Source organism: Grampus griseus (genome assembly GCF_964374135.1).
Source record: "Grampus griseus genome assembly, chromosome: 7".
Taxonomy (NCBI): Eukaryota; Metazoa; Chordata; class Mammalia; order Artiodactyla; family Delphinidae; genus Grampus; species Grampus griseus.
In genome coordinates, this window is record NC_139001.1 from 23,791,602 (window position 1) to 23,813,833 (window position 22,232).

Below are 22,232 nucleotides of genomic sequence, written 5' to 3' on the forward strand. Positions count from 1 at the left end.
ACTTTTTTAAAGATTACTTTTTCACAAACATTCTACAACTTACTGTTTTCATTTAGCCTTTGTCCTGTCTTTGTTGTTGTTGTTGTTTGCTTGTTTGTTTGTTTTTCTCTTTCCTATTCTGAAACAACCAGCCTCACTTTAGAACAAAATTACTTTCTTTTCCCTCAACAAAAGATGCATTTCCATTCTTTATATCTTTTCTTACCAAAAACACACATCCTGCTTTCTTTGCATACAGAATTGTTTCCCTTATTATTTCTAGCTTTAAACAATTGTGAATGGTTTGTTACTGGCAAATTTTATGAATACATTTCATAATTTCTAAATATATATTTTCCTCATAGTAAATTTTCTAATGTGACACAAAACATGTTTACCAATAGAACCAAATATCTATAGTTTATTTGAAAAGGGAGCCAAACGTGGATGAACCTATTTTTAGTAATGTTTCAGTATTTTATCTTATTTGGAAATGATCTAGATATTTAATGACTAACCATCAGTTATTTTAAGTTAGCAAAACTGTAAGGTTTTAGGTTACCAGAAAGATTTGGGGAAGCTACTATCTCATTTGCATCCCCTTAATGTTCTTCTTTTCAACAATTATGTTTAGATTACTTATGAAAGTTTTATCACACCAAGTGATTTTTCTTGCTGACAGATTTTGTAATGGACGTAACATGAACTCATCTGACCAATAAATTCAGGTAGAATGAAAGTTAAATGTCTTCATTTTCAGCATGGATAACTCTAAATGAAAACATGCATGTTAATTAAACGAACAGCCTTAAGCTAGCTTTCACTTACTAAAATTTATCCCAGATCATGTAAACACAAAAAGCATCTGGGCCAGTCTCTGTTATATTTTAGTTCATATAAGGCATGTGTTCATTTTTAAGGTAGTTAAATAGAGTCCTTTTACAAATTAATTCTAGCAGCACCATTCAGAAGTACCATTCAGAAAAGGGGAAAAAAATACCACACATCTACAACACATATATACACATATATATAGACACACATGAAAATACAGACAGATGCAGACCAGAGACCTTATAGTTTTGTTTTAAATTTTAGCCTTGTCTCAGGTATAAAACTCAGTAGAATAGTCGGATCCAAAGTGTGTTCCTGGCCGATGGACTAAGTTAAGGTTACTTGCTCAGTTGTCCAAAGTTTGTTTTTTTTTTAATTAAAGATTTTATTTTTTGCATACTGTAAGTATCCCCTTAGAGGATACTTTTGGAGCCAATTTGTCTTCTTGAGAGACTTCTGCATATAAATCAAAGAATGCATTTCATTGTCTCCAGAGAGATTTGGAAACTTCTCTTTAATGGTGCTCTTTAAGGTGGACTTTCTTAAAACAAAGTTTCCCCATTTTGAATGAGGTGAGTGATTTATCAAGGAACTTCAACAAAGAGACAGTAACAAGAAGCAAGTTTTCTCCTAGGAATTTTGGAGTATATTTGTCTATTATCAAAAATTTAGGGCAATGGCTATTTAAATTTTTCCTTCTAGTTGTTTCTTTGCTCCAGTTAACTTAGAAACAGTAATTAGGGGTTTAGAACTTGAATTCTCAGAGGGTTTGATTTTAAAGGGGGAAGTTTTTGCAGAGGAGAAGAGAGGAATATGGCACCAGGGGCAGAACCTGAGTACAGGTAGCTGTCACCTACCCAGGGACAAAGAAGATGGGTGAAGGGAAAAGAAAGACTCAGGAGCCATTTTGTCTTCCTTCAATTGTTTGTTTGTCTTGGTTAACTTAGAAATTCTATTTTTCTAAGAGGTGATTTTGGGGTCTTGGATACGTTTGGAAGCCTCCAGGCAGCAATTAAAATAGAGATTCCATTTTAGTTTGTTTTATTTAAGAACCATGGCTTTCTAATTTAGTCCTAAGAAACCCAAGTTTGGTGAGGTGAAAAGTTCCCCATAATGGCCAATGGTGTTCTAGATTACCCTTGGTCAGGTTGCTCCATTTAGCTAAAATGTGCACATGGAGGGCCCATAGTTCTTAAACATAAACTTGGCCAAACATAAACTTGGCCAGGGCCCCTGAAGGAGGGTTGCCCTTAGAGCATTCAGGTGATTGGGATCCCACTTCTCAAATTTTCCCAAGAACAAAAGAAACTTCCTAGCTAGCTCAATTCCAAGAGGAACTGTGCCAATGCACTAGTGTGCTTTTGAAAGGAAAATAATCAATATTCACCAAGGATGAAGTCTTGACACCAAGGGCCAACTCTTTCATAATCCTGAATAAAGTTGGAGAGCTCAAAATGCAGTGAGTGGAGCTTGGAATCCAAGAGGAGACTTACCAAACTGAAAGTAGGCATTTACTCATGCAAACGATGAACACAGATGGCTCAATGTGCATACCTTGCTCAGTTTGGGGATCATTATCCCTTGGGTGGGGTGGGGGGTGGTCACTGCTTTCCCATCCCACTTTTGACACCAAGTAATGTCAACTTTAAGATAGCCAGTTATCTCACTAGCAAAATGAATTTTTTTTTGAGAATGGCCAGAGGAATTGCAACTTGAGAAATGGAAGCTGTGGTGGACCACAGGAAATCCGGAGAACAAGGGAGGGGAGCTTGCTTTTATAAGGAAAAGAGGGACTTGGCAGGGGCTGTTCTAAATTAAAGTTCCGTGGGATAAAGTAAGAGTTCAGGGTGGTGATGGTTTCTTATTGGCTGAGCTGTGGCATTTTCCATTGGTTGGGCTTGTTACTGGCCAAGAAGAAAATCTTCCTTCCTCCTGCTGGGGTAGTAGAGGCACCTTCCTGTTAGAGATGCAAGTAAAGTAGAGGCACCTTCCTGTTAGAGATGCAAGAGATCTTTGGATTCTACCTCTTCCTGTTGGGGTAATTGATGATGAGTGATAGGGCTTGAGAGCTCTCTCTGCAGGTCTTCCTGACTTTAATTTTAGTTGAGGTTTCCTTTATTAATTTTTACTTTTATGAGGCAGATAATTGACTTAATGGTCAAAAGTAGGTAGCAACTCACTTTATTTCACCAAAATGTAAAATTTCCTTTCTGGCGTTACTTTTCAAAGGGAAGATAAAGCACAGTATTTGGATCAAAAACAAACAAACAACTAATAAAATTTAAGCCATGGATCTTCAACTTACTTTGTGATTTTACTAAAATCAATTGAATTTTGTGGGATTCAGTGTCTTTTTTTGTGTGTGTGTGGTACACGGGCCTCTCACTGCTGTGGCCTCTCCCATTGCGGAGCACAGGCTCCGGGCACGCAGGCTCAGCGGCCATGGCTCACGGGCCCAGCCACTCCATGGCATGTGGAATCCTCCTGGACCGGGGCACGAACCCACGTCCCCTGCATCGGCAGGCGGACTCTCAACCACTGTGCCACCAGGGAAGCCCGGGATTCAGTTTCTTTTTATGTATTTTGGAAATATTTATACCTCATATTGTAGTGTGAGATCTAATGAGATGGCAGATTTGAAAATTTCTGTGAACTATATGGAACTAAGTATAAGTTCCGTTACAATATAAACAGACAAAATAGTCTCATAATCTGTATAAGACAGATTTTGTTTCTGAAAATAACTTAATTCTTTATATGGACCAAAGAACTAATGTAACATAAAGGGGGAAAATTCCCCCTTTTTAAAAAATTGTGTATTTTTCTTTAAACATTTTAAACAGAAATTAGAATATTGCTATGCATATTTTCAAATTTCCTTAACAATTTCAGTTTGTTTTTTACCCTTGTAAAATCCACATAACTAAACATAAGTTCATGTATTTATGAATTGTCTTTTCAAAGGACACATGGGTAATCTGTTTACAGTTGAAGATTTGAGGATTAGAATATGTAGATTTATCAGGGGGATCCCTAATAGGATCATAAAGCTTTAGAGCTGGAAAGGAATATAAGATCTCCTAACCTAACCCACTGGTGTTATAGATTTTAAAACAAAAGCAAAATCTAGATTTCAAAGAGAAATAAAGATATAATTTCATCACTCAAACCAGCTGTGAACATGATTTTTTTAATATAAATACACAGAATAAAGTCACAACTAGAACCCCAAGGGTTAGTTAAAATAAACTGACAAACTAAAGATGTTAGACTGTTTTCCATTTTTGTCATTCATATTCATTTGCTATTTTCATTCATTTTGTTGTTTGCCAGCATTCAGTATTCTAAGAGGGAGGTAGTAACAGTGATTTAATATAAATTCTTACAAAAAATTTAAATTTGGCAAGTTCTAGAAATTGACTTTTTGTGATGGGAAAAGACCAGTATTATTTTACTTTAACAATGCAGTACTGCAAATTAGCATATGAAACACTTATGGTTTTCAAGAGTACCTTTTAAGAACTACTAATACAAACAAATGACAAATTAGTATACATATTAGTCCTCCATTCTGGTGTTCATTTGGTGTTAGAATTCTGGAAATGGAGAATTATATCACTAGGATGTTATTAAAATAAGCCTTCTCTATACCAGATTTGGTGAATCTCACATCATGTAAGATGGATATTTCTACCATTATTAAGTAACCTACATAAAGATATTCCACAGTCCTTTTGGTAAATTCCTGCCAATATGTAACCATCTTTTAGTCTAAGGTAACCAGAATTTTCCTTGAAATGATTTTTATTTTAGTTATATGCCTCCTGGTTTTGTAAATTCATACACTTGATTTTTTATAGTGAATTGTAGAATTTGGATGTGGAAGTGAGCCATATCTCAGGCTTTTCCTAATTTAAAATAACATATAGAAATTTTTCTGAACATTTGAAAATGAATAACCATTCCTTAGTATTGAGGAAAGGAAATGATAGTATTCTATTTCTCCCCAATTATATATTAAATATTTAATTACAAAAATTGTAATAACTGTAGTTAATACATTTGTCTTTAGAGCTGAAAAGCACTTCACATACATTATCTCATTTGATTTAATTAAAAGGCTGGGGCTTCCCTGGTGGCGCAGTGGTTGAGAGTCTGCCTACTGATACAGGGGACACGGGTTCGTGCCCCGGTTCAGGAAGATCCCACGTGCCACGGAGCTGCTGGGCCTGTGAGCCATGGCTGCTGAGCCTGCGCGTCCGGAGCCTGTACTCTGCAACAGGAGAGGCCACAGCAGTGAGAGGTCCGCATACTGCAAAAAAAAAAAAAAAAAAAGGCTGTAGTGTACAAGTGCTGAATAGATTGGTAGATGCTATGTCAGTGAAACTAAATTGCAAGCTGTCATATTTAATTTTCATATTAGCATTATATGCTTAATACACACTGTCTCCAAATAGTTCTGTGTCTCATTTATGTCTTATGTATATCTTATATTTAGGAATTCTATTAATATTATTTTAGAAATGACATTATATAGTTGGAACCCTTTCATGTTTCTGTGTTTTGGAACATATAGAACATATGCAAATGGGTTTTTCTATACAACTGAACCTTCATCCCTGGCAGATTTGTAAGTTTTGTAGTAGGGTTTTTTGAAGCTTAATTCATTTTTTTCTCCCTGTTTATAAAAATTTAGTTTTAATATTTTCATTTGTAGAAAAGGTTTGGGGAAAAAAATCTGTATTATTTTTTACAAATAGCAATTTTAAAAACATAGTTTTTGTGTCTCTATGTGGGTTAATATATGTATATGAATGGCTGTGATGCCACATCCCCTTTGCTTTTTGCTGTGTTTTTTACCAAAATTTGGTAAAGTCCCGTGCCTGGATGGTGGTGTATATTTAGGGTTTGCTTTTAATTATTTTATGCCCATGAGTCATTTGACAGTTTTCATCCCAGGTGAAGAAGGATCATAAATTTTCTTTCCATATTCTTCAGGTTGTATTTCAGTGCTTGAATTATACCAAGATAGAGGTCACATGAAAACGTTTTATCTGTATTTTTTTTTTGCGGTACGCGGGCCTCTCACTGTTGTGGCCTCTCCCGTTGCGGAGCACAGGCTCCGGATGCGCAGGCTCAGCGGCTATGGCTCACGGGCCCAGCCGCTCCGCGGCATGTGGGATCTTCCCGGCCCGGGGCACGAACCCATGTCCCCTGCATCGGCAGGAGGACTCTCAACCACTGCGCCACCAGGGAAGCCCTTATCTGTATTTTTTACCCAAGTGAGGATGATTAAAATATGTTTACAGTTTTTAATATAAACTACCTAATGGTTATGTCAATATATATCAGTTAATGAAAAATTAATCAAATATTTCCTTTGAGGATACTAGTTTCATTTTTAAAGAAGGTTTTTATACTACCTCAGAAAAGCAGTATTTGTACTAGGATTCTCAAATGGCAGTTGATAAATAATATATATTTAGGTGAAATCCAGAGCAAATTGGGTGTCATGTTAAAAAAAATAATAAACTTCTACTAATGACATTATCAGAACATCTACCTACATTTGAAGTCACATAGGGCATAAAAGATATTTATTTTCTACTGAGTGGCCTTTTTACTTATTTCTTGGTTAATTTTAAATATTACTGCTGATATGCTAATTTTAAGTATTTAAATGAACATTTTGCTAATGAACATAAACATATATAGCATGTTCCAATGGATTATTTCACTAATACGTGGCATAACTTTTAGGAAACTTTTCCCAGTGAGATCTACTATTTTATATTTAATGTTAATGAATGGGAATTAAACGTACATTAAAATACTGATAAGGCTGTTTTAAACCAGAAGAACAAAATAAAACTTTTTAAACTGAGCAAAATAAGGCAGTGGATTTCAGCATTTCTCTTTAGGTGAGACTATCTCAATCATGTTAATAATAGGGCATCAGTATGGAAGATGGCTGAGAAACAATTTGTATGCCATTTTAGAATTGTTTCCTAGAAAAGTATGCAAATAGTTCAGATCTGAAATCCCTAAAAGTTAGTTTTAAGAAAACACACTGCTGTTTTATGATGAGGATCCATGCCTGTCTCTCTGGCCTGAGTACATTTTGTGAACCTTTAAATAAAATTGTAATAATGATTTTCTATATTACCACATTAATATGCTAAAAAGCTTGATGAGTAAAATTTTTACAGAATATGTAAGGAAAGGATTTCTTTCTAATTGGAATCATTTATGAAAATTTGATATATTATTACTCTAGCAAAACTTGGTAAATATTGAAATACAGCACAGAGTCTAGATTCCATGTGAAATTTAAACCATAACTTCTATGCAGTAATTAATGCTATGTTAGTCTTAAAAAAAAAAAAAAGTAAACATCTCCAGTCAACTGGATTTAAGAGTTTTGTTGTGTTTTTGTAAATTCTAACTAATGTTCTGTCTGGACTTTAATCTTTGATATAAATATTTGTATATAATACTTATAAACATGTCAGAATAATTTTATTTCTTTGTATTTAGTTTTATATTAGGTTACTAGTGAAGGGAAAGCTTGGGAAACAAATACTACTTATTTTGTTCATGTTTTTAGTAAGAGATTGATCTACCTCATCAAAGTTCTTTTTTTCTTACTTTTTGCTCTTTTATTATACTGTTAATTAGTCTGATATTTAGATCAGTGCTCTGGACATTTGCAACAAAATAATGAAAATTACTGTTATTTTTTAAGTTTGAGAGGATGTTAAAAAACAATTACGGAACTGGAGAAATATGATTATAGAAACTGGATTAAATAGTTGTGTTTCTCTACTCTCGGGATTAATAAGTGTAATTAAAATTCACTTTTTCTCAGCCTCTAGATTTTGTTTGTTTTAGAGACAGTTCTTCACATCATTCTGAATAACTTACATTATTTATAAATTTGTGCATACGTCTGGCTCTTTAGATGTCAATGTGGTTCTCAGTTTCCTGATTTGAATATTATGTATTTAATATCAGCTTTGCAGTTTGGAAAGGTAAACGTGTATGTTGGTTTTCTGCTGATTTTCTTGTGGTACAAGAGGTACATCCTTCAGAGGTGTAATATGCTCTATATCAATTTGCCCATCAAGCATTGAATAATTCTCTTGCCACAACTGTAAGACATTTTTATGATTATGAGAAAACATCTGTAGAATACTTCCCTGGAAGTGTTTTCTGTTTGACTTTTGTAAAGTTCTTCTGTGGGAAATATGGAGTTAGTTTATTTCCATTGACTCATTGGGAAACTGAGATACAAAATGTTTACCTTCATTTTTACTCACTGAAGTCCCTCACTAACAAGTAGGAGTAGAATCTACTTCTAGTTCTGTGGTAGGTTTATTGTATATCATTACCTAGTACCATAATAACTACATTCGTTTTTAGTCTAATTACATTAGACTAATTGCATTAGACTTTATCAGGTTCATGTGTCATTTGAGTTGAATTTTCATATCATCTTCTAGGCCATACTTAATTTTTATTGGGTTGCCATGCTTAACACTTAAACAAAAGCACAAAATAATAACAAGAGAAAATGAAGTCTAATGTGTCTAATACACTAGGCTTGAAAAGGTGCTCTGTAAATAGGGATAAAAAGATAAATAAATATGACCCCTTCTCTTATCAGGCTTACTTTTAAGAGTGCTGAAATTCACTAAGGTTTTATAGAAGTTTGTAATTAAAGTCAAGATAAGTAGACAGGTTTCTTTGCTTTCTCTGTTTTAGATTGAGCTGCTTTGTGACATATTCCACGATAGGATGGGTTCAATACCCAGTAAAAGATAATGATAATAAAGCCTGCAGCTGGTGTAGAAGTAAATTCTAGACTATCTACCCCATTATTCCTTATAGTACCACATATTTTGGCTAGTTTTACTCAATATACTTGTTGGCAACAGAGTGAGTTTTTTAAAAAAAGCAGCTGATGGTACTATTTGAAAAGTTCAACAGTGGAAGCAGAAATAAAGCAAAGGAAAGGAATCTCAAAACTAATCTTTTTTTGACCAATTAGTGAGAGGAGTTTCTTCTTTTTCATTTTTAGCTGATTTGATTAGGAAAAGAAAAGAGATTTTAATTTTACCCTTGTCATGCAAGGCCAGAATTCACTGTTTCAGAATGGAACTGACAAGTGAATTTCATTAAGACTGATAATATGGCAGCATAGTGAAAGCTTGCAACTCTTATCAGCATGTAGATATTTTAGCCCAGCTATTACTTTTTGACCAAATGTTCTATTACATGTCAGAGCGATCTTGTATCTAATGATGGTTAGTATAATGGGTTGAAGACGTTTTATTTTAGGTTTTCATTCAAATCGTGTGTGTGTGTGTGTGTGTGTGCGCTTTAGTTTTTTAGGGTTTGCTCAAATTGTGGGGCTACCTTCATGGTGGGAAATGGGAAAAGGCAATTTGATAATTTGTTTGTATATGTGGTAAAGGAACTCTAGGAATTATTGAGACCTGCCAACTGATACTTAAATATATATTTTCAATGGTAAATATTCTGCTTTGTTAGTTGTTTACATACTGAAAACAAAAATTCACATCATTAAAACAGTAATGAAGTGAAGTTATTTCTGATAAAGGTGTATATGGTAGGGCTGCAAGTCCTCAGTTCCAGGAATTTTAGTGAATTGCTCTGAGCCTTTCTTGTTCCAAATTCTTTGCCTTTATACTAACTCCCTTCCTCCAAACAAACTCTTGAATGATTGCTGTCTTCCTTTGCCTCCACCTGATATGAGCAGAATATGAAGGCAAAGACTATCTCTGATTTTGTCACTCTGTCTTTAGTGCTTAGCAGAGTACCTGGTGGAAAAGTTATACCCAGACATACCTGCAGAGTAAATGAACACTCACACTCTTGCCACCTTAAAATCAGGCATAAAATTCCAATTCTTAGACCCATTCATTGCATTCAGTTTCTTTTCTCTGCAAATTCTTTGCACTTTTATGTTTGTTGCATTTCATTCATATGCATGTTACTCAGTAAATGAGTTTGTGTTTTGCTTAGTGTTGTATATCTTTATTCTGTACTCTTCTAAGGTCAGTTACTAACAAACATGTGTCTGTATAGTACTCAGTAAAATACGTCTCAAGATGGCAGTATCAATAGAGAATGAACCTTGAATTCCCATATTTGTGGAAGTTGGTTTTTTCCCCCATTTGGTTCCTGTATCTGTGGACGTTGGGTACCTCCCCCCATTTGGTTCCCTTTGTACCCAGTGAAATACATCATGAGGGTATTTGGCTGGTTTCAGAGACACAGTATTTTTCAGCCTTATGATGTGGTCCTGATCGTCAGCTTCCTTTTCTATAAAATGAAGCTAATAACTACCACAAAGTTTGAGAATTAAATGGCTAATGTTGAAGGACATGCAACAAAATGGGCCTTCTCTAAATGTTAGTACTTCTCCCTGTCTTTTCAACTACTCCTTCCATTGCTAGTAGCCATTTCAAACTGGCCCACATAATGAATGAATTCGTATGGCGCCACTGGAACTAGATTTAACCTTAGAGATCCTTGTATTTTTCTTTTTCAGTAGTAATGTTTTGAGCGACCTGGACACCATCATTGGCTCTCCTGTCTTCCTTTTCCTCCTCTCAAATTCTGTATCTTGTCACTGAGACCTGTATTCCCCTGGCACTCTGTTCCTCTCAGAGGACAACCTACATTGTTGCGATCGTCTCTGTCTCAATCGTATTATAAGCCATGCTTGTCTTGTTTGCCCTTGTATCTCCAATACTTAGCAGTGTCTAGTGTATAGATTGCACTCTATAAATATGCACTGAATGAATGAAGGGGTTTGCTTATTTATTTTTATGGGAAAGGGATGATGTGAAGGCAGCATCAGGAAAGCCCGTGAATTCCCTGATCTTGGAATACAAGCCAGTGCCTTCCCAAACACACACTTTATATAAGATGTCAGCAATAACAAGATTTTTAATATCTGAAGAGAGAAGTATATTGTCTGTAAAAGCTATTCATCAGGATCCTATACCTTAATTTGTGTTTCCTTTGTATGGTTAAAGATATGCCATTTAAACCTTACTTGATCTTTATATATCTCTTACTTAATAATGTACCTCTCTTTGCCAAAATTGAGCATAGTTAAAATTATAAGTCATATGCTTTCTATATTATCTGAAAAACTACATCAAGATTTTATTGCATTCCCATTAACCTTGAAAATCTCTAATTCTGGTGTCAGCTGGGAGTTTAAAGCTTCATGAGTTTAAGGAAGGTAGTTCAAATTTTGGAGAGATTTTTTTTCTCTCTGAGTGTGAATGTTGAACCAGACATTTAAAAATACATTTGATCCTGAAATACATGAAAATAACAGAGTATACTGGGTATATATATTTTTAAATATTATTGCACAATTAAATTAATCATGCAACAGATTCAACTGTTAGAGATAGCACTAAAGGAAGAAAATAAAATTAATTCAAATGATAGTATCAGATCAAGGAAAGGAAAAATATATATATAACTTATACTTGCCAGGCACATATTGTTAACTTTGTTCAGGTGTCAGCTTTTGTGGTTTGTTTGAGTTTCAGCTTGTCTCAGAAGGTGTTGCTACACCATGAAGGTGTTAAGGCAGCGTAGTAATGGAACAGGAGATGAAACGGAAGGCTCATAAAATGTCTTATCATTTGGGCCTTCCTGGAGAAACGTAGCTTGAATTTCTGAGTGGTCAGCTTGACATTTTAAAACAGGGAGAAGTTGTGTCATTATTTCTGGAATACTCCAGTAGTTAGAGGAAAAAGATTTAAAGTTCATCGCAGTAATTGCTGACAGCTTCCACAGAATGAGGTGCTTTTGGTAAGCATGTGCTGCCTTATACAGAGGCAGCCTACTAGGAATGTGGAAGAGGACAGTAAGCTGTGAGATGCATGTGACAGAAATCATAGATTTGGGTAATCTTGTGCCCCTGAAATAATTTCACCCATTTTGAAGGTGGAAAAGAGGTAAAATGCCTTGTAATGTTTCAAGCAAAGAAAAACTCTAGGCTTCTAAAACTAACAACTTGTATTACTTTCAGAAATTTAACCTATGAAACCTGGTGGCCGGTTGTCACAGGGAGCAAGGTAGCTGGTCTCACTGCGCTTGTACAGTCCCTGTGAAGTGCTGAGGCGATCCCTACTGTCACACATTTCCCCCTTAGTCCCAGTTGGGGAGGAAACTTGCAAATAGCCGCAAGCCATACATAATGGCAGGGTTCACATCCTGACAGGGACGCGGTAGAAAAGAGGAAAATTTCAAGAGTCTTTATAGCATTATTTGAATCAAGGACCTCGTGCTTTCTGTGAAGGTTGTAGCACTCTTTTTTTAAAAGTTTTGAATATGTTGTGTTTGTTTTGCTTTTTTTTTCCCTTCTGGATGCCAGCCAAGTATTCACCTGAAGGAAACACATGGGGATGGCACACGCATCACATTGCACTATCTTCTGCTTAAGTAGCTAACATTTATTGCTTAATAAAGAACATCCTGCACACATACCAACAAGGTTTTCAGTATATATACTATGTATATGTATAAATACGTATATTCACATTTCAACATACTCTTACCTGTGACCTTCAGAAATTCATTAATGGGTAGATTTAGGGATGCTGTTTTAAACCCAGAGGTTTTAAATATGTGATCTAAAAGTAAGATTTTTGTATGAACCCCAAACCTAGGAACGTATTTTGTATAAAGAAATTTATTTATTTTTAAAAGCTTCCTGAATTTCTTTCAGCTTTATTGAAATATAATTGACAAAACTGTAAGATATTTAAAGTATACATTGTGATGAATTGATATGTGTATACATTGTGAAAGGATTCCTTCCATGTAGTTAATAAACAGTCCATGCCTCATATATTTATCATTCTGTGAGTGTGTGAGAACATTTAAGTTCTACACTCTTTGAAAAATTTAATTAAACAAAACGGTGTTATCAACTATAGTTACTATGTTACACATTAGATGCTCAGACCTTATTTATCTTATAGCTGAAAGTTTGTACCCTTTTACTAACCTTTCCCTATTTTCCCCTCCTTCCAGCCCCTGGCAACACACATTTCTACTCTCTATTTCTATGAGTTTGACTTATTTTAGATTCCACATATAAGTGATACCATGCAGTATTTGTTGTTCTCTTTCTGGCTTATTTCATTTAGCATAAAGCCCTCAAGGTTCATCCATGTTGTCACAAACATAGGATTTTCTTCTTTATTATAGCTGAATAATATTCCGTTGTATTTATATTCCATGTCTTCTTTATCCATTCATTCATTGAAACCTTAAGTTGTTTCCATATCTTGGCTATTGTGCAAGAGAAAGAAGTAAAAGGCATCCAAATCAGAAAGAAAGAAGTAAAATTGTCTCTATTTGCAGATGACATGATATTATATATAGAACACCCTAAAGACTCACCAAAAAACTGTTAGAACTAACAAACAAATTTAGTAAAGTTGCAGGGTACAAAATCAGTATATAAGAATCAGTTGGATTTGTATACACTAACAATGAACTATTAGAGAAGTTAAGAAAACAATACCATTTATAACAACATCAGAAAAAGGAAATACTTAGGAATAAATTTAACCAAGGAGGTGAAAGATCTGTACGCTGAAAACTATAAAACACTGATGAAAGAAATTGAAGAAGACACAAATAAATGGAAAGATATTTTGTGTTCATGGATTGGAAGAATAATATTGTTAAAATATTCATACAACCCAAAGGATTCTACAGATTCAATTCAATCCCTATCAAAATTCCAATGACACTTTTCACAGAAAGAGAAAACAGATCCTAAAATTTGTATTGAGCCACAAAAGACCCTGAATAGCTAAAGCAATCTTTGAGAAAGAACAGCAAAGTTGGAGACATTACAATTCCTGATTTCAAACTATATTACAAAGCTATAGTGATCCAAACAGTATGATATTAACATAAAAATAGACACAGATGAAAGTAAAATAGTCCAAAAAAAAGCCCATTCATATATGGTCAGTTAATTTACAACAGAGGAGCCAAGAACAGACAGGTAGGTCAAAGATAGTCTCTTCAATAAGGAAAACTGGACAGCCACATGCAAAAGAATGAAGCTGGACCACTGTCTTACTCCCTGTACAGAAATGCATTCAAAATGGATTACAGACTTAAATTTAAAACCTCAAACTGTAAAATTCCTAAAAGAAAACATTGGGGGTAAGTTCTTTGACATCAGTTTTGGCAATGATTTTTTGTATAAAGAAAATTATATTTAGATACTAAGTAGCTGATTATTATTACTGATTACACAAATCGTTTTTTATATAAAATTTCAAGTATAGTTTGCTTGTATCCTGGAATCACATATACCACAGACTGAAGGGACCTCAAGAATCATGGCCTCAGGCAGGTAGGCTTTTAATTATTTTAGCTGCACAAATAAGTAGCATTATCTAGGTTTCACAGATGAGGAAACTAAGTCTCTTAGAAGGTAACCCATCCAATTACAGGTGACAGAGATGTGAGATCAGCACAAAATCATAACTTAAGGAGAAATAAAACTCAGTTTGTATAAGTTTTAGTCTACTTATGATATGATTAGAAAATATCAAGTATTTTAAAGAAAGTATTTTTTAAATGAGTAAGGGGCTCCTTTGCATCTAATAAGTGTATTAGCTTACTTTTACAAGCTAAGACAAGCTATTTGTATGCCCCTTAATGATATCAGACATATCTGTTTAATTTGCTTCCTATGATACATAGAACTATGTCATCATTTTAATTATGTTTCATATACTTGAACTATGAGCTTTAGAAAGCTGGTTAAAGGATGTTCTAGAAATGGAGAAAGACAACGCATTGAATAATCAAAACTTTGTTTCACAGATCGATGACTGCTTAAAGTAACTACTTACAATTCAGAAAAGGCTGTCTTTTTGAAATAGTGATCTTGTGAGAGTATTTCTTGATTACTTATGCTCTGCATTTTGCACTGAGATTTTATAGTAGTAGCATATGCTGGGGGAAGGGCTTTCAAGTCATTGTATTTCACATCATAATATTTTACTGTGCACGGTTGCCCATATATAAATGCAGAAAAATACATATACATACATAGATACATATATGCATAAATTTCACAAGTGCCATGAAAGCAGGGACCATATCTGTCCTATTCACTGCTGTGTTGTGGTACCTGGCACAGAGCAGGTGCTCAGTAAGTAATTTTGAATGGATGAACGAATAAATTCTAAGGAGATCCCTCTTCTGTACTGTGGTTGTTGAAACAGTCTGTTAATAAGTTGACAGCACTCATCTTTGAAATTACTACCTACAAGCATTAATTCCCTTGTGCCTTACTCTATTTTAAACTTTGATTTTAAAATATTTTCTATTTATGTTACCCATTGAATATATGCATTCCAGAAAAAAACGGTGTCACTCAAAACCAACATGTATTCATGCATCTTTCTTTTCTCTTCATGCTCGCCCCCCTTTTGAGTGCCATCTGTCTTCTCTTTATTATATAAAGCATATCCAACCTGTAAGTACTATCTTAAATGCCACTTCGTGAAGCCTTCTCTGTCATCCCCGTGCTTCCCTGGAGTAAACATACACCCCCCCCCCAGTTACATTTGTTTGATGTCCTACATTTTATGATATGCTTTCATATGGTAGCTCTATTAATAAGAAGTAAAATAGCTGTAAGGGTGTTGTATATACAATTGTACTTAATACTCAGAACAGCCCTAGGAGACAGGTAATCATTTTCTTGATTTTATAGATGAGAAAAATGAGACTGAGAGAGGCTTCTTAAGGTCATGTGGCTAATAAATGAAAGGGCCTGGCCTTAAACCCGAGGGTACTGAGTCTCTTAGCCATAGGCTCTAACTGCTTGCACTAACTGACTATGCTTCCCCAATTTTATGACTTTTATATAGAGGATATTATCCCCAGTTTACATGGTAGGAAACAGGGGCGTGTTAAATTACTTCTTAATGTCCACATATGTAAAGTACTTAAACACAGGTATTCTAATCCAGCATTTCCATTATTCACCTAGTACCTCCTATGTTGCTTTGTAATTATTTTTTTTACCTTTTAACAAATGCATTCTATATGACTGACTATTCATTAGGGGTAGGAAACAGGTATGAACATTGCAAAAAAAATTGCCGCTGCTACATTGCAGAAAATAAAATTTGCTGGGTGGTTGTTTAGATTCATTTTTCTTAATCACAACTACAAATTTTCTCTTTTTTGCTACTACTTGATACGCTTTCTTGATTATACATTTTTAACCAAACAATCCTGCATCTTGGCGCCAAATGTTGACTCTCTTTATTTCACACAAATAGTGAAGGGTTTATGGAAGAACATCGGGGAAAGAACTTCTGTAGCCTTGATGTTTGTTCCAGATTTTGGCAACCAGGGATATTTGAACCCAGGGTATGGAAAGCTGTTGGGTTCCTCTGTCACTTCAGTTCAGAGGCTCAGTAAAGCTGTTGAAGTGCATCGCCTGGCTTTGGTTCTTCCCTCTGTTGCCCTTGCTCCGTAATAGAAACCCTGCTCCATTTCTTATCTCTTTCTCTTTAGCGAGCCGGCAGCACTGCCTTCTGACCTGGTTTAAACGTCCTCAGTGACCTCTGGCAATCTAATGTTTGGGTCCCTTCGGGAATATGCCCACTCAGCTGGATTTTATAGTAACGATTTTACTTCTTACAGAAGTTTGGTTAACAATTTTGTACTCCCTTTATTAAAGAGAGAATTTCACAATGTAATTTGCTTCACAAACCTCCCACAGTTATGTTAAGCAGATGGTTGCCAAACACCAGTTCAAACTAGATTGCTCTTATATGAAATAAAATCCATGCTCAGAAAATCTGGCAGTGGAAGCTGGTCTTCCTCCAAAACAGGCTTTCAGACAAATTTCTCTTTACTCAAAGCTGGCAAACTACTACACCTGTATTCAACATGCAGTAAAGAAAATGTCAGATGGCACACATCGATTCAAAGTTACTCTTCTTTAACATACTGACATCCTTTTTTCTTTACTGGTAACTAGTAACTGTTTTGCTTTTGGTGACATAGGGGACATAGCAAGAATTTGGTCATCAGTTCTTGGTTCTAATTTCAGATCTGGCTCTGAATAGATGTGTGACTTGGACATGTTACCTCACCCATTCTGAGCTTTAGTTTTCTCATCTGTAAAATGAGGGTAATATTGTATACTTCACAGAGCAGCTGTCATGATTAATATCAGGTGATGCATGTAATGCACTGAAAGTCTTTCCTTTTATACAGTGGTCCTTCAGTTTAATGTTATGTTGATGATGTTTTGTGTTTAAAACCTAATTCTATGATAATTATTTGTCACTTGTGGTTAATTTATGCATAGCCTATGTAACTTAAAAAAGAAGTATGATAGGTAAATCAGCAACAGCAGTTCAACAAACATTTATTGAATGCCTGGTACGTGTAAGGGGAAGATGGTTTTACAATTGTGAATAAAGACAGCATTTCTTTTCAAAAATCTCACACCATAGGGAGCATAGAGTTAAGGCAAATATACTAATGAAATCACTGTAATGTGTCTTTGTGCTCAGGAAACACTTCATGAAAAAGGGTGGAAGATAAGTCAGCTTCGAAGGTATGCTGATATTGACAGAAGTAGGGGAAAGATTCCAGAAAATAATAATAGGGGCCGGGGGGGGGGGAATAAGTAGAGATGTATAGGATAAGTTCCAGGAAGAATGACTAGAAAATGACTGGAAAAAGTATGAATAACTAAGGGACTAATAGGACATATGGCCAAGAGCAATGATGGAACTATGCTGTGGTGGTCCTTAAAGTCCATACCAGTACCTTTGTATTTAATTTGTAGGCAGTGAGCAGTCATGGAAGACATTTAGAAGAGCAATATGAGCTCTGCTTTAGGAAAATTAATCTAAAAACTGAACATACGATGAATTGGGGGAGTAGAGTGTGGCAAAAAACTGAAAAGAGACCCAGCTAGAAAGTTGTTGAAATTGTTCCAGGTGAGAAGGCATGGGGAATCTTAAAGAAGCTCTGTGTTGCCCACGAAAATGCACAAAAAGGAGTTGGATATGCAAGACATGGCACATATTGAATCTCTAGGACTTGGCAAATGCAATCATTCATTTAAAGCATGGATAAAGGGATAGACTGTTGTTTGCCTGTGGCATTTCTGTTTAAACTAGGCTTATTTTCTCCACGTTGTACATCTCATGAACTAGTTGTCTGCCAGAAAACAGAAACTTCACCCTTGGGCTACAGTGGTGCCACTGTGCTGGTCAATAAAGATGGGTAGTCTGATGATGGGCATGCTGTTTATGGTTGCATGCACTGTGGGAGACCATTAGGGAGTGAGATGTCTAGGCTCCTTAGTTTTACTTTTTTTTCCAAGGAGGTAGAGAGGATACTTTTTTGGTATTTATTTTGTTGTGAAGATCTCTTTAAATGTAAATGAAATACTGCATGAGCTACTCATAGGTATGATTTATCTTGGTAAAAAACATTGACACAAGACTGTCAAAATGTGGCAAAGGAAGTCCTAAAATGCCATCCTCCGTAACTGTTGGTTTAGAGATTAAAGTTGATTATATTGATTTTTTTCTCAAATGGCTGTCTTTACCTACCACTGATAAGTCATAGCATGACAAGGAATATAGAAAAAGCAAGGATCAGGAAAATGATTGAATATTGGCAGATTCTTCAGGAATTAGTTGTACTACATGGACCTACCCCTGCCTTAAGACCAAAACAAATCTAAAAATTAGAAAGTAGTTCTTTTGAGTGGGCATATGCATCCCAGACTTGCTAGAAAGTATTAATTCTGTAGTTCAGTTTGTGGAAACTTCTTTTTATTTTATCTGACTGATGTGGTCTTGAATTCCTGGTATCCTCTTTAACTGATGGACACAGTTTTACAACATCTGAAAGATCTATTTGCCTAGGACTGGTATTTGTCCTAAATATAATACTAATATTAGTTGCTTGTTTAATTGGAGAGGCAGTATCATGTCATAGGAAGATGCGAAGCTAAGAGACAGAAGATCTTGAGTTGATACCAGGCTCACATTTACTACCTTTGCATCCTTGGGAAGGTTATTTAACAACCATGCCTCCATTTGTTTATCTGCGTTTGCCCTACGTACAATCCACTGTGGTTCTGAGTATCAAATGAGACAATATGAATTTTTTAAATCATGAAGAATTATAATGTTGTTATTTTTCTATTATTATTATTATTAAAAGGATTCTAAACCCTTAGTGTAAAGAGACTATTTTATCTAGCCTGCTGTTTTCAGGAGTATCAAGTGTTATTTTTCCCATATTTCAGGTGACGCAGGTGGCTGAGTCAAAATAAAAAAAATTCCCAAAAGGTCCCAGAACTAGTTAAGTGGCAGAAAGGGAGGTAAAGACCCTGATTTCCTGCAATCAGGTGCAGAGTAACTTTCTTCCACACTGTTTTTAGAATAGTAGTCATATTTCAGAAACCAGCACTGTCTTGATCTATTACCCTACTAGGTTTAAGAAATACATAGTCTAACTATATTGGGGAAAGGAGAGAGTGGGGGGAGGACGAGAAAATGAGGTGATGTGATGTGCAGACAGAATGCTACCTACAAATGGCTCAGCTGCAGTTCACTGACACCAGTGTCTAGACTTGTCCAACCTTTTCTAAAACGAATACTTTAAGGATGTTATGAGGCAGCTGTTTTGCAAGACTTATGCATTTATTTACTCACAGTTAAAAGGAACAAAGTTTTTATATTGTGTGAAATTTTGTTGAGGAAATTTGTTGAAAAATGATTGCACATACCTTAATATAATTTTTGTTGTGAGGATTTTACTTTCATTGTTTAGACGGTTGTAAGTTCATTAGTAAATAATTGTGCTTTACATCAGAGTTTTGAAAGCAGTTTGTTTTTTTAACACATTATTTAAACAGCTGCTGGGCTGTTAACATGGATTTAATCATGTTTGGTGTTTCTTTTTTGAAAGTTTAAATGAGAGAGAGTTGTATTAGCTCAGAAGCAACTTCAACAGATTATTAGATAGACATATTGATTCAATTAGTGTGTATAACACCGTTTCAAGTATCTGGCATAGCCCTGGAGAAATTAATGCTTATAAGTAATAACACCCCTTAAGTGTCCTCTTGAATGTTCACACAACAGAAACCAAGCATATGAAAGTCCACTTATACATCACACCTGAAAGATTTTTTTTCCCAGTTTGATAAGAATGGCATTTTAGCTCTCTTTTATTATTAGCCCTGTGAAAGAAATATTTAACTCCCGTAGTATTTGCTTCCTTTAAAAATTAAGAGTTGAAAAATATAATTTGGAAATTAAACAGAATAAATCACAATAAATATTATATCCTTTCAAATACAGCAAATAAATCATAATCCCTTTGGATTATTTTCCTGGCTAGGGAATTTCAATAATCTGTTCGTGGATTAGTAGAATCAACTCATACTAATAATAAAGTTTTAAGTTGTATAAAGTTTAATTTAGATTTTAAAAAATATTTTAATAATGATATTTTAGGTTCTGGTTACTATGATTTTTCAAAACTTGACATTTTAAAAAAGATAGGATTATCTGTGAAAACCTCATTCTAAGGATGAGGATAGAATTTATTCCTTCAATTTGGTAATTCAAAATTAACTGGATATACTTCACCATATGTGTAAAAAATGATCTTTTCCCCCAAATTTTAAAAATTGAGAATTTTGTATTATTTGAAGCCATCAGGTGCCAGACATTGCAAAATCATATGCCACCTTGCATAAGTGGGTAATTTGGTGAAGTTAGGGTGTAAAAAATAGGAAATGTCCAGTTTCTAAGGAAAAGCTTCTTCACATTTATGTATTGTTCAATAAATTCAAATTACAGGTTAGTAAAATATTTCCTGTACTTTTACTCATAAACTCTTTCATGACCTGGGTATATACCATCCTGCTAATATAGGTTTCTTATTTAAGTGAAAAATATTCTTCAGCTTTTAGTCTTAAATCTTCATAATGAATCACTTTTAGCAAAGTATTAGGCAAGCAATAAATATTTGCTGGTTCAATGAGTTTTAGAGAGAATTCCATTTTGGTCCTTGTGTCTTATTGGTTGAGGTGGGTGAGATCTATTTTGTGAGGTCTATTAGTGTATGTAACAACATTGTACATTTCATTTTCCATTTTATTTTTAAGTGGTATACATTTGGGTTTTGAATTGTCTTTAATTTTCGAAGTATAATGAGTAGTAAAGAAAATTTCAGTATGAAATAGACAACCAAAATAATGTTGTTTTAACAGCTTCACAAAATAACATAATTAATTTTTTCCCCATTTGGTTTTCTGCCTTTTTTTAAAAAAAAAAACAGTCATCTATATATGTTTAGCTGTGTAAATACCCTTATTCAGTTATCCTTTTATTTAATACCATGTTACTGAATTTAAGGCAAGTCTAGTGTAACTTTATCCACTCAGTATTATGTATCTCGAAACAGTGATAATTATGAAGGCTTTGAGTGTAGAGAGCACAGTATGGTTACTGAAGAAACTTCTACAATTGAAATTTGTTTGGCCTGGGAGTCATTTATACGAGCTCTTGTGTGAGTCTCTTTACTTCTCAGCATTGGGATGATTACATGTAAATGGGAGGTGATTAAACCATGCGGTTTTTTTTTTTTTTTTTTTTTTTTTGCGGTACGCGGGCCTCTCACTGTCGCGGCCCCTCCCGCTGCGGAGCACAGGCTCCGGACGCGCAGGCCCAGAGGCCATGGCTCACGGGCCCAGCCCCTCCGCGGCACGTGGGATCCTCCCGGACCGGGGCACGAACCCGTGTCCCCTGCATCGGCCGGCAGACCCCCAACCACTGCGCCACCAGGGAAGCTCCCACCATGCGTTTTTATAGCATCTATAAACTATATCCTAAAGTTCAAAAACAGTAGTTTGAAAGCATAAAGAAGAGGGGGATAAAGCTTTAATTCATAAACATATTTGCATTATGAAGCAATTTTTTGCATAAATATATATGTGGAATGTTTTAACATGAAATATATTCAAAGCTTTGTCTATGTAAAATTGATTATGAAAGTCTTTTTGATTAAATGTTGTTATCCTTGAACCATGTTCACAAACCTCCAAGTCTACTAAAAAAAAAAATCACTATAACAATTAACTTTTTCTTGATGCTTTAAAATTTGACTTTTCTTTGTTTTAAACTGTGAACTATATCATCTCCTTTGAGAAAAAAAGATACCTATGTTAAGCATATTTATTTATTAAAAATATTCAAATATCTATATATTATAGTTATTTGTGACTACAATATCAAATAACAAAGAAAAGATTGATCAATTAAAAT

At 34.8% G+C, this 22,232-nt stretch overlaps 1 protein-coding gene across 1 annotated transcript in view; it reads left to right on the forward strand.

The window, feature by feature from the left end:
• IKZF2 (IKAROS family zinc finger 2) overlaps positions 1-22,232 on the forward strand; it is a gene marked incomplete at its 3' end in the record, with an annotated part of 168,577 nt that overhangs the window by 75,499 nt on the left and 70,846 nt on the right. The gene's annotated exons all lie outside the window — the stretch shown is intronic.